Source organism: Falco punctatus (genome assembly GCF_963210335.1).
Source record: "Falco punctatus genome assembly, chromosome: 6".
Lineage (NCBI taxonomy): Eukaryota > Metazoa > Chordata > Aves > Falconiformes > Falconidae > Falco > Falco punctatus.
In genome coordinates, this window is record NC_137585.1 from 21,790,319 (window position 1) to 21,804,850 (window position 14,532).

The 14,532-nt window shown below is 39.3% G+C and overlaps 1 protein-coding gene across 1 annotated transcript in view; it reads left to right on the top strand.

Moving 5' to 3' along the window:
• The window catches only part of SLC15A5 (solute carrier family 15 member 5), a 72,199-nt gene continuing 57,667 nt past the window's right edge, over window positions 1–14,532 (top strand). Inside the window, exon 1 of the mRNA XM_080391819.1 lies at window positions 1–14,532. This exon is cut by the window's right edge and continues 18,087 nt beyond it. The gene's annotated coding sequence lies outside the window, so the exon portion shown is untranslated.

Consider the following 14,532-nt stretch of genomic DNA (forward strand, 5'->3'; position numbering starts at 1 on the left):
GAAGGGAAGGGAAGGGAAGGGAAGGGAAGGGAAGGGAGAAAAAAAGGAAAAAAGGAAGAAAAGAAGAAAATAAGGGAAGAGTAGAGAAAAGAAAACAAAAGGAAATAAAAGATAAAAGACAAAAAAGAAAAGGAGAAAAAGAGAAAGGAAAAATAAGGATAAAGGAAAGACAGAAAGAAGTTAAAGATAGAAAGGGAAGGAGAAAGAAAAGAAACAAGAAAAGGAGCCATTATTTCTTGTTGACCCTGAACCACTTAAGAGTTGGGGGGAGTCTAAGCAGAGTGCAAAACTAGGGCCATAGTTAGTAAAGCAGTAGTGAACTTCTGCTCAAGGTCTATTTTCTTCTCAAAGTTCGGTAGCAGCATAAAGTGTCTGTAGAACATTTGAAAACTGCTGTGATCTAAGTGAGGTTGGATACATAACTGTGGTGATAGTTGCTCCTGAGGGACCCATTCTCACAGTCCTTACTCATGTGAATTGTCCCTTCGATGCTAATAGCATCACTCTTGTAAATCAGGGATGCCATATCAGCCCAATGCCCAGGGTTATACTGATCATGAAGGGCTTGATCTTGCAAACCTCATTCATGTGAGCAACCCTTTTTCATGACAATTTTCCCACTGACTTGAACTATCCATATAGCCAGAGACAGTAGAATCAGGACACAAATTTAGGGTCAGCATAAAAGTAGGAATACAAGAGTTTTTCATTTAACCTCCAGCAAGGAATAGATACTTCCCAAGAAGGCCAGATAAATGCAATTATTCTCTTTTGACTGCAGGGAAGGGGAGGGAGAGGCATGTATTGATCAGCCTTGTTCCATCCTGTCTGCTTCTCTGACTGCATTTATTCACCATAATTAGAGTGATAAAGAAGGTACCAACAATACATTTTCACCATACCTGAAGTTTTTGTTCACCACCCCTTTGTTAATATAAATTAGTTGTTTCCTCAAATAGCTCTTCTGTAAAATTGACAAATTTTGCCTCCTGCATTAAATAAGCCATTGATTTATAGAGTAAAACAAATCATGAACACTAAGATTCATTCCATATTTTAACTTAAAATCTGAAGTACTCTTTAAATTCAAAAAGGGAAATGTTACAAAAATGTTTAGTATAACGGACCTGAGTCAGTTTTTGTGCTACTCCATTAAAACCTACACCCTCTGGTTAGAAAGCACTTTCACAATATCAGATGTTGACACCTATGTAATTTTGCTGTGATTCACATGCTTTTGCTTCAGAAGATCTCAAACTGCTGTCTGGTTGCTCTGGGGAACTGCTTCAAAAACAGCAAGAAAGGATCTTTCTTTAGTTAGAAATGCTTCCTGCTGGGTGTAGCTCAGTGAAGGCTTCTCTGGCGTAAGCTGCCTTTTCATTGAGCTTCTAACTTCAAAACAGCTGTGTCCATCCATCTGTCTCTTTTATTCACACCACTGTTTGGAGGACAACAGTTGTCAGTATTCGACTTCGGTGTTTTTTTAGAATTCCAGATGCTCACATGTGAGACAGAAACAATAGTACATGGTTTAAGTGACCAGTCACAGTGGTTGGTGACCAACAGGCAGTGAGAGGAGGTGAAAGAATACAATCTCCACAAAGCACAAGAGCACAAGAGCAGAAATTTCTGCTGATTGTCTGCTCAGTTATACGTCACTAATACATTATTCGAAAACCCCACAATGCTCATTTACTGGTCATTTAAGGAGACAATGAGTAAGGTTATCCTCTAAAGTTGCTTACTCTTCCATCAAGTAGCACCATTCCTACAAGGAACATGCAAGCCAAGGATCAAAAGTCAGGGGATGGACATACCATAAGAAGTACTCCAACAGATGGAAAGTACCTGTAGACTGTTGCCCTACACAGCTTGATGTCCCAGTTGAGGAACAACTCAGAAAAGGACCGGAGAGCATATAGGCAAACCTTTTCAGTAGATCTATGTATAAGCACATCATGGACCATTTTTTTGCCTTGAATCCTCTTTCACTGCATATGAATACTGCAGCAACGGTCTCGCTTCTGAAAATAAGTCTGCAGCACAGAACTGCCTTTGCAGCTGACAGTAATGCGTATGTGATGAGGTATTTAAAGTCCTGTGCTGTACTGAAGGGAAAGGGGCATTAACCTCAGCTTTTGTGATGCTATTTGGTCTGTACAATTGTTTTTATTAGTAAAGCAAGATATTGTAGATTATTAAAGGCCATGTGAGGGTTGATATCATAATGCTCAGATATGCCAATAAAACAGATTTTGCAGACACCATAGTACGTTACTTTTAAGCTAATCCAGTGAGAAGTTATTTGTTAAGCATTATTAAATACAGCTTGCAGAACAAAATCTGATCCTTTAAAATAATACTGAAGTAGCAGAAGAAAAAAAAATATTCATTATAAACCCAGAAAGGTTATCAAGTTTCACTTCACAGATTGAAAAAAGTAGAGAGAGCAAAATGATTTTTAAGCCATTGAGGTTTTAATCATTAGTAGAAGCATCCAGTAGTTTTTCCTTGTTCTTGTACTACTATTCTGCTCTAAAGCCATGAGAAAATTATAAAGCTGGAGACCAAACTGGAATATTTTTTGCTACAGTACCACTCCAGATGCACACAGAAGGCATACAATCAGTTGGACTGAGCTGCTGAGAAGACAGAGATGATAAAAAGTATCTAGCAATAAGTTGCCAAGGTATCTCTATGGACAAGAGATTCCTGGAAACAGGCAAAAGCTTTACAGATAGAGATATGTGTAGACATACAGACCTGGTGTGTCTATAAAAAAATAGGTAAAGTTATAAAGTTAACTTTTAAAATACTCCCAGATCGTACTGTGAGATTTTTGTACTCGTGTAGATGTAGGTATTTAGACAGCGAAAGAGCTAGGTCCTGTGGATTGAAGCAAGCTCATTTTTCCATGAGAGTACAAAACTGCCCTATGATGGTCTGAACCTTTGGTCACTGCTAATCTTAACTGGATTCCTATCACAGTTGAATGTCAATAGGCTAAATGTTCCTGTTGCTCATTATTAGTCATGTAAAATTGGAGTTTCTTTACACTTTATTTGTATGTATGTATCACTGATGGGATGTGAACCATGTTTAGCTAGTGAAACAGCTTCTGCCTGGCAGTTTGGAGATGCTTTTGAGAGCTGAAGGTGAGAAAGGAGAGGTACACTCCTGCACAGGTGTTTATTTTTGAGGAGTAACCATCTGAAAGAAAGAACTTAAGTGTCCCATGTAAGCAAGATACTGATCAGTAATAATTCCCTTTTGCCAACATGTATCACTGATCTGGCGGTAGGATGGCAGGTGGAGTTCTGTAGAAGTACTAGATAGAGGATGTGGGGAGAAGAAACGCCCCCCAGATTTTGGGTGTCTGTTATTATCCTGCAAGAAGTGAAGGCTGAAGATTCCTGCCCTCAGCAATTCAGCTGTCTCCATCTCACAGACTGAAAGAAGTTGTGTAATGAATGCAAAGTGAGTACATTCCGCTCCCTGAGGAAAGAGTGCCCAAAGTGTGCTTGCTTGGGAGTTAAATTTGTGTGTGAGTTGTCCTTATGTAAGGGTTAAGAGGCAGGCTGTGTAGTCAGTGTGAGCCAAACGTCATTGTTTTTAAAAAAAATCAATTATCTGCAATTATAGGCCCTACTCCAACAGTACCTTTGCAGTATGCAGAGCCTTCCCAGGTAGCACGGCTATTTTTGTTAGCAACCTCCCCTCCCCCAGCTCTCTGTACAGAGCCAAGTTTAGAGTCAGCAAAATTACTTGGAACCAGCACATTTTATCCCCAACAGGCCAACAAACCACAATTAAACTGTATTACCATACATTATGCTTTAAAGGGATTCCTTTACTACAGTATGTAAAAGTCTGTAAGGAGAAACAGAGGGGGAAAGAAGATGACAAACATTTTGCTTGTAATGGGTTAAAGTCCTCCCTGATGTAAGTTCATTGACTTCAGTTGGCAAGGGATGAATACAGACAATTCAATATTTAACAATCAGCAACTTTTGCTTAGTCAGCAAGAAAAGGAACAATTTAAGGTCCAGAGCCTTCCCTATGCTCTTTCTGTCTTCCTGAATCTTCACTTGGTTGCTGTAGCTCTCTGCTAACAGGAACGACACTCTGCAGGGTTGGCTGTTGGGTATTTTCTGCTGTGGTGCAAGATTACTCCTCATGGTTTTATGGTGCAGCAGTAGACTTTAATAGTCACCTGAGGCAATTATTCAGATACTGTATTGTGCAGTCAGATTGCTTTTGAACAGCTGCAGAAATACTTAGCAGAGATGTACTCCCTGAAGTCCTGGGATGGGAAATAAAAACAAACAAACCACAACAGCAAGACAAGAGTCTGTCTCTTACTCTGTCTTTTAGCTTGTAAAAAAGGAATTGTGTAAGTGATTTAAAACTTAATTGAGACAGAGAGCACTTTTCATTTAGTGGTCCATATCACATCCAGTAATAACAGGCTACAAAGTCTATACCCTTCGCTACTCAAACACAAATTCTCTTTGGGTAGAGTTGTGACCCAGTGTATGGTGCTTTGCAAGGAAATTCTCATTAAAAAGACAAAGAGGTGATAAGATAGGGATACAATTATTCTCTCCAGTAGTGATGATCTTTGGTGCAATCCCATTGACATGGAACATCACAAAATCATACATTCCTCTAGTAGAAATAGTTCTCGTAGCTTCAGCCTTGTAATTCTGATGAGTACTATGCCTTAACAAAAATACCATTCTTTTCTTTCCCCCAAGCCATGATAACCAGTGTTTCTCTGTTACACTGTGTTGCAACTAATTAATTTTCCTGCCATTGCAATTCTAACTAGTCCTGGTGAAAAAGTTTTGGCCAATATAACATATTGTGGCTTAGCCTGGTGCTCTATGTTGTTTCAAGTCTCACTTGGGGTATTCAGATGCACTGTCTATTTAGCTTGAATAAAGAGTGCTCATAAACACATCAAAATTTATGGAATTTCTTAATAGCTGTCTGGTCATCAAATCCTGCCTCCAGCTCTGGACTCCGGAGTATCTGGCAGTATAGCAGATGGAGAGAAGGACTTTTGTTGGGTTTGGTGTCTAGGATGTATCCCTGCTACTGTTTTTCTGCAGAAGGATCCATGCTACTGTTTCTCCTGGAGATGGACAGCTGATGGGAGCTCAGTAGGCTCTCCTAACCCACTCCTCCACTGCATCATAACCACTTTTCTCTTAAGACACAGTTTGAACATTTCCTCAGCATTTTGACCCTTTAGGCAAGGTCAAGCTGGGACAATGTTTTGTACTAAATACAGTGCCTGATATGTTGGGAATTTAGTGGCTGAAAGACTGCTTGTTCACTTTTACTGATGTGTGCTTCAGTGAAGTTGCTCTTGATTTATAGCTGGATAAGCAAAATCAGAATCAGACCCTTGCTGCTCATTTCTGTGGGAGCAGGACTGGGCCTTATGTGCTCTTGTGCTCATTATATACCTCAGCATCAAGTCTCAGAGCTTTGATTCATAGAGTTCTCTTTAATTTGGTACATGCAGGCTTCCCAACTAGATCACATAGCAGCAGGATAACAATCCTCATGAGAGCATTTCAGTTTGAGAAATTCATGAAGAGGGTGACTTTGCTGCTTACTTTCAATGACACTTGTGGAATAGGAAAGAGAAGAAGTGAATGAAATGGAATTGCCAGCCTGTTTCAAAATGTATGCTCTATTGTACAGCAGATGACAAATAGCATCCTCAATAAAATAGTTCTGGTAGCTGTGCAAGTTTTTGTTGTGTTGTTTTTTCCCCACTGTAATCTGTCTTTTCACATTTAGGGCAAGTTTTTCTTACCTGTATGCACTGCACATGGGAGCTCTGCAATACTACTCCCTTGTGCCCTTCTGCAGAGAAGGTATCCACAGGCCTTGCCTGGGGTGAATGTAAGCAGGAGGAACAGAGCCTCTTTCTGCCATGCAGCAGAGAAAGTCCTTGAATTCACCCCTTTTCTCCTCCCATCTCCAGCACTCTGACCGAGAGTGTTGAATTCAGAGCAGGAGAGAAGTTGTCGCGTTGTGAGACGTTACAGATCTAGGGCAGGTCACTTCTCATGGAGCAAAACCAGGTTCCTTCCTGCTGCTTTTCCGAGCCATGAAAAGGCATATGTGCCTCCTTACTGGGAAGGATTGCAAAGCAGTACCTCGCCTTCCTTCAGCAGAGATGAGCCACTCTCCTATTGGATAAGGCATATTACTATATATCTGGGTATATTGAAGTTGAGGGAAAAATACATCTTTGACAGGAGCTATAGTGAATCATAGATATATGTATACGTATAAAATTACTGTAGGAGCTCTGCAACTGGCAAGGACAATAAAGTGTTCCTAAAAGAAAAATAACCAGCTTTCTACTTTGAGGACAGCAGGGTTTTTTCCCCTTTCCATGGAAGATTGGCTTCCCAGACTGGTAGCTACACACCAAGAATATTTGAAATAGAGCTCCTGATGCTCTTCACCCCATCCTAATTTCCACACAGACACGTATTTGCAAAGGGCAATATTGGCCTCTAATGGTACCATGAACTGTCTTTGTACAAGAAAAAGTACTTTTGTGTGAAGCTGAGTAAGGAATTTTTGTGGAATTACATGTTGAAAAGAGTTGGAGAAATGTGGTTGACTATCCTAAGAACAGACAAAGCGAATGTACCTGACATACATTCTCCTCCAAGTTGATGCCGTATTGCCCTGGCAAAAGTGTCCCAGAGTATGCAGATCATGACCTAGACCTAACTCTAGTTAAATAAAGGAGCTACAAGAAGCTGCAAACTGAGGATCTGTATTAATGCATCCTGATTTCAGAATTAGTTCATTTGCTTTGGTGGGTTTTCATTCCATCCTTACTGCTTCTTTTAAAAGGTTGCTTATTTGGTGATGTATTTAATTTCAGTGCCTCAAATTTCTGTATGTTTGTGTGTCCACACTGTTAGTGTTTGTGGGAGTGTGCTTGAAAGTGGTGCTTTTAGTAACAAAAAATAGTCATATGTGTATAGATTCAGTCATTTACTGCCTTGTCCAAGGACTTAATTTGTTTCTGTTTCATCAGGTGATCTTACTGACAATTGTCAAAAAGTTATTCAATAGCAGTCAGCATGCCTTTTACATATTTTCTTCCTGAAGCTTTATAGCCCATTTGAACTCAGAGAAATCATCTAGGAAACAGATCTCCAACAGAATGTTTTGAAAGCCTTCCTTAACCCTTTTAAGGACTTCATGTGTATATATATATTTATGTTTTGTGCTGTACTGTTCAGACTCTGCAAGGGATCGTGAATAATAATCATCTTGCTTAGCTGTGCACAGTATGGAGCACTGTACATACAGTCACACTGAGCCCAGTTATGCCGTAGTTCATGAGATACAAAGCTGATTCAATAATAATAATGTGGTTTATACTAGCCAAATTAAATTTGTAATGCTTTGTACTGAGTAGAGTGTTACCTGATTAATCAGGTAATTAAATCTGAGGTGGGGCAGGCAAATGGCAATCTTCCTGGAAGGGCAGTTAACACTTGGTATGTTGCTCATCCCCTCCTTACTCCAAGGACAGGAATAGAAAAGCTTGTTATACCCACCTCAACAATGACCTGAATGAACTGCAAGAAGAGGTAAGAGAATAACCAGTCAAAGACGACAACTCAGTTCATGGATTCTCCTGTGAAGCCTGACAAAAATGTTGCTGCAACAGTCACATACTGTCATTTGCTGGGAGGTGAACTAAGCCCCTGAACTTGTTTCAATGGCCAACTGAACAACTAATTGTCAGATGATGACTTTTGGTCACTAGCCATTTTGACATTATGATAACAGAGATGAAGATTTGATGTTCCACTTCTACTATGTGGGTGGGCTTCATAAATGTCTCTGTGTGCAGTAGCTTTTGATCTTTTAGATTGTGATCCAAAGTCTACCAAAGTCAATGAAAAGACCAGCAACTTTAGACCTGTGTTTAGTAAATGTTAAATACCCTTTTCCAGGAAACTCTGTATCAAAAGGTAGTGAACTTCAAGTCCATGAATCATGGTCCTTCCACGAAATACGTGGTCCTTCTAGCTCTATGTTGTCTAGACTTTGGTGACCTAGAAAACAGCAAATCATGTTGCATCTCAGTAGCTCTGTTGAAACCTGTTGCTGATGAGTACCACACCCAGGTGTTCACAGAGTAGATTTTATCAAAAGCATCTGTTGTAATACTTAATCCATCCTTACTGATGGGCAGCCTTTTGAAGAGGAAGCTTCAGACGTTGTGCTTACTCTAGGGTGGAAGCAGATTTCTGTCCTCCCTTGCTCTGAAACCAACTTATTTCTAGGCAGTTCTGCAAGATTTGCCCCTTAACTTCACAATGGTTACATAATTAACTTGGAACAGAGTTAAGTGACTATCTCTAGTTTGAGGGTGTAGTTTTTTTCGCACCCTTCTTTCATTTTTCTCAGCTGTTAGCACCGCACTGCATGACACACTCATGCAGTAGCCTTCCCAGCAGTCTACAGCAGTCGAAGCTAACAGCTGTTCAGCAGCACAAATGAACCCCTTTATCTGCCCTGCATAACCTTGTAACCCAAGGACAGATTCTAGACCCATATATTTAAATTATGTATACATTCACCATTAGTTTTAGTTCATGTTTTCTTTAAATCCATCATGAAGTTACTTCAGTCATTCTGAATTTTCAGGGGCCCTGTTTCAAAATTAGCCTCCAAAAAGCCTCTCTGAAATTGTGCCCACTCTAGTCTTGAGACCAGTTCAGAGACTCTTCCTTACCACTTTCTTGCCACGTAGTATTCTCTCTACTCTTCCCATGACAAGGCAGATAAATTGATATTGATGCTACATAACGGAGGTCAAGGGCACTTTAATTACAGTGGCCTGACTTGCCTGAATTCAGTCTTTCTGCTACTGGCCTCCCACAGAAGGTCCTGTTAAACTCTGTAGACATTCCCTTAATTCCATGAGCATCAGTGCAAGTTTTCTTCCTTTACTAAATTTTATTGAATAAGCAAGCCACCTAGAAAGTTTAATAACCTTTTACCATATGTTCAGAAACATGTGAAATATAACTATTGCTTAATGGACTGATACTCACTTGAAGTCAAGTTCTTTGACTACCATGATTTTAGAACTAAGAGTAGTTGACTTGTGTCTTCCACTGCAATAGACCTGATCCAGATCCTATCAAAGTCAACAGCGTTTTTTGTCGAACTTGTAAGATGTGGCTCGCACTCTGCTGAAGTTGCTCACAAGAATTTCAATTATTTTTATGCTTTTGAAAAATAAGCTCAGTCACAAGTAGTGGTACCTCCTTTATACCTGAATTTTCCTAGTGATAAAGAAGATTGATAGAGTGGATGTTGAATGAGGAGGGCCTATCTGCGGTTTAACTCACAACTGCAGAGTGATAGCAATGCCGTATTTCCTAAGAACTTTACCCTGCAACAGCTAGAGATAACTTATCAGAATAAACAACTATGGGACAAAGTTTCCATCTAGTAAGTCCATGCCAGCCAGGAATCTCAACATCTCTTATAAGGCAGCAAAATTAATTTTTCACTTCTGCACTTTTGTGCAATAGTTTTAACAAAGAATACTGGCCAGCTCCCGCTGTAAATTCATTAGAGAATTAAAGTTCATTGTATAACAATGGAAGGAAAGAGAAAATACTATTGTATTGTAATACCTTTCTGCAGAATGAGTGGTGTTTAAAAAGTACTAGCCAGGGGGTTTCTTACAATCTTTTAGCAGTTTGATTTACATATCAGCAATGGTGGAGGATTAGGACAGGTTGTAATGAAACATGGTTTAATTTCTGCACTTTTGTTGTGGCATCAGTGCTCTAAATGTAGTATGCTTTATTAAAAATACATGAGTACTGTTATTTGATATTTTAACTGGAGCAGTAGCTACATGTTCCAGTTTAGCTAAGTGTTTTAAATGCATAAAATAAACGTCAGACTGTCACCATACCTAGAAGTGGATGTATATGCTTAACTGTGCAGTTGTATTAATGTCAATCATGTGTATATTGTGCACATATTTAGACATGACCTTAACTCATTGCAAGATTCAGGCTTACATTAAAGCAGTAGTAATTTTTTTTTTCCTTTACTACTAGTTTAACAAGCAATAAGAAATGGTGGAGGGAAGATTCAAAGGTTATAGTCTATGCATGTTGAGGCCTGATTATGTACTGCACAACCTAGTGATGATCGCTGTTACTTTCATGGAAATACCTGAAAGAAAGTGCAGAGCAATTTGGGTAGAAGGAGTTCAGATATTTATGGAGTCTCCCTGTGTTGGCCTTATGGGTGCTGAGCAACTTGAACTTTTCCCACAGTGCTTAACTTCTTTACAACCTGCAGGTGTTAACTTAAGCAATTCAGCATTGTTGATTCTTGTGATCATGTTGTAAGTTCTTTATTAGTTGGTGTTTTTCCTGATATCCAAATCCTTCAGGCAGGTGAATCCATGAGAATTTCTCTTGGTAATCCTTTGTGCTAATAGGGGAGGGGGGAGTTAAAAAATGTGGCCAAGTACAGCTCTAAAGGTCAAACCAACAGAACATGTAACACCGAGAAACAACACTCTCATTTAAAAAAAGGAAAATCCATTATAAATATTTTCACTTACAGACTTGGCTTTTTCTAGATCTGATTTTTTGTTTTAATTGTTTTTTTTCCTGAATCAGTTGTTTCGGTTTCAGCTTGGGTCAAAGGTTTGGCAACTGTTTCCCCTCATTTTTATTTTAATTAGACTATCCCTTATTTTTATATTCTCTATTAAAAGAATATTAAAACCCTGCAGATTCTACAAGGTCTACTTTTCTGGTCAGTACAGAGTGCCTTCACATCACATCGCTTTTAATGGAAATTAATTGTATCGCGCCTATAGACCTTGGAGCAATTTTGTAGATATTAGATTCTTAGACATCTGTGGTGTTTTATTATTGATTAAAAAATGAGAGGAAATCTTATGGTTTAAGACCTTGTGCTGGGATTTATGAATTACTTTTTTTCCTATGTGACCCTTGGCAGGTCATTGAATCTGTCTTTCAGTTTTCCATCCATGAAGCAGGGAATAATGATGATTTTCTGCTGCTGCTCTTTGTCTATCATGCCTACTTAAATAGTTTGCTCTTTGGAATAGGCCTTGTTACTTGCTAGTGCAAAGAAATCTCATTCTGAGTTAGGATCTGGAGCTGCAATACAAATAATTAATATCAGCATTAAACAGTCAAAGGTACATCCAAGATGCATTTGGCCTGAGGCCCACACAGTTCTTAAAATGATGGATTTTTAATTGATTATTTGGAATGAGACCTTTTCTCAGACTAGCTAAAATTGCTTAAGACCCACGCACGCTAGCTATATTTAGAGGCGAGGAGGTGGCAGAGTAATTCTTAAAGTGCTGTGTTTCTAATAACCCAGGTGAGTGACAGTCTGTGAGTGCTGCCTCTTTTAAAACAAACATGACTCACAGCCCCCAGGCGGCAAGCATGTGCAGGTTAGAAATTGTATTGAACTGTCCACATTCAAGAAACAATGAAATACAGCCATAATCATAAACATTTAATTTAATAATTTCAGGTTAGTACAAGAGGGTAGGTGTACTCATGGCTTGGTATCTATAATAGCAAAATGCAAAAAGGCTGTGTAAAATCGGGGCAGAGGGGGTTAAGGTGAGTCTGGAGTAAACATGGCAATATTTTCATCCCACGGCACACCCTGATGCTTTCAGAAAGCAGACACGTAAGAACATCAGACATTGGTAAGAATTCTGCAGAAACTACATCTTTACAAGAAGAAGATTATCTCCAGTGTCCAAGTCAAAGGCAAAATGTAAATGGCGTTCTAGATGCATTGATATTTAATTCTCATTGAAACAGACTCCACACACACATGGCTGTTTCCCAGGTATTTCTTGTCCCAAACAATTACTAGCACCTATGAATGATCTTTCTGTCTCTCAGAGACCATACATGGTGAAATGAAACTATGCCCTTAGAAACTGCCAGGGAGGTGCAAGGGAGTGAGTACCACCCTAGCCTTTTCACAGCTCTGACCAAAGCTAAAAATAAGCAGCAAAACAGGGAGAAGCCAGTTTCCCAGTGGGAGAAGAACACTGCTGTCATCGTGAAAGATGTGTTATGTCACTTGTGGTCCTGGGGACAATGGGTCCAAGTGATTCTTACTTTGTGTCCTAAGCTTGTCACTGACCTTGGCACCCAGCCACGTTGCGCTGTTTTCTGTGAGATTACCCAAGGCAAGCTCATCTCTGGGAATATAAAACTATTGCCAGGAACTCCCACTGATGCAACAACGTTCTTTCATCACAAGCTGCAAAGTTAAAAGCACATTTTAGTCTTAAATGCAATAACAACCCTTGGCCAGGCTCTGGAATAGCTGCATCTTTTCACAGCAGATTCTCATTAAAGAACTTAATGGCTACATGAAAAATGAAACCAGTTCTAACTACTTACCTTCTTAAGGTAGTTTCACTAGAAATTAGATATGGTTCTTCTTCCCCCAAATCATTGCCTCTTTTTTAATAAATCATGTTTTATTCCGAAGAATTTGTATTGGGTGAACATGAAGCAACATTTTTGTGTAGCCAGTTAGTGCAGCACATGTAACAGCACTGAAAACAAGTTAGGCCGAAGATGCATTGCAAAGACTTTGAGCCAGAGTTTCCTCACCTCCTTGCTTCCTTTAGAGCAAACACAATACTGATTTTTTATTTGCCTCCTAGGGCTGTTTCTCATCATTGAAGCCAGCAACAGTTGGAGAGCTAGGCATAACACCTGCTTAACAGCAAGTGCACACCCAGCTCTGCTACTGCTAATGAAAATTCCTCATGTCAAAAAATCAGGTAAACATTACTCAGTGGTTTTGCACCAGACTAGGAACCTGTGCACTTCAAAACATCTTCTTCATGTGGACTTGAGGGAGCCTGACAGCCCTGGAAAATAAAAGACCCAGCACCATGCAGCAAGGAGTTGGTAATAGAAGATGTTCAGTGTCCTCCTACCTATCTGCAAACATGCCTTCAACTCTGACCCACTTTCCCGTGTGGTCTCATGTAATTCTTCCTCTTTTTAAGATTTGCATGTGTAAATAACTGAATAATACTTATATATAATCTCCTCCTTCAATATAAATAGGCTGCCAAGCTCTGAAACTACCAGGGTGTACTAGATATGAGGTTCATCTGGTTCCTGGGGGTTTTATACAAGCTAAGATCAGCTTAATGAAAGTATGGGAAGACTGAGAATGAGTAATATCTGCAATGTGTAGTGCTTTATGTAATACCTCTTTAAATGGCAGTATTTCGTTCAAGCTATTGCCTAAGATTCAGATTCTGTTCTTCTTTCAGAAGTTCCTTTATTTCCACACCAGTACAGTTTAACTATTTATTTACAACTAACCAAACTGAACTACTCATTGTCATCGTCAGTTTAGGCTGGTCAGTTTACGGTTGGTAAATGTCTGAAGTATAAAATTTAACATCTTTTCCAAACATTTGTTCCTCAAAATCATAATTCTATGTATAATTTTCATTGTCTGCGTAAATATCCAGTCCCTTCTTGTATCTTGTCAAGTTCGTGGCTTCCAAGACAAATTAATTTCAAAGTCCAATTATATGCTGAGTAAAAAAGTTTTATTTTTCCAGGGTTGAATTTTATTCTTCCTAATGGCATTGAATTGAATTTGTCCTTTGATTCTGTATTATGACACTGTGAGAAAATAAGCTCCCTGTATCTTAGCTACTGATACACACTTTCAGGATTATCTGTTTTATAAAGGGCAGTGTTATTATCCTTATTTAAATAAGAGGCAACAGTTTCAGGGATAGATGCAGTGATTAACAGATGAATCATACATTTTGAGTTAATATTCTTGGGGTATTTTTCCTTTCTAAATATTTGCTACTATCACAACCAACTTCCAAGAAAGGCTTTCATCCGCTGCCTGTGACCCCACAACCCCCTTCCCCCTGCTTTACCTGCCATAGTGAGCCCTTCTCTTCCAACCACACTGACTCCAAAGTCCAATAGAAGCAGTGGAAGATTCCCATTGATTGCAGAAAGCCTGCAATCAGGTCATGGTGACGTGCAGTGTTAAAGGGACAGGTTTTTTGGTTTGTTTTGTTATGTTTGTTTTTTGGTTTTGGGGTTTTTTTTTCCTCCTTCTAACTTAGCCTGGGAAGATTTGGTGCCGTTTCCAAACTGCTCCAGTCTCTCTGCCCAGGATTTAGTTTTATTAATGTATGTAGAAAAAGTATAATACATGAGGTGATCTTTTCTCCTAAACCCAGGTTTGTTTCAGTGTCTGTTTATTCCCTTTAAGTTTCTACTTAATAGGCTGTTACCCTGAGTTGTAGCTTCTGTTTCCTACAAGAACTAACTTGCCTCATTTGTCTGCCCCCATGATACAGGACTTTTCTCCTGAAATCATATCCCATACAAGCCATTAGTCTCATCAGTCTGACTCCTGAGGAAGCTGATA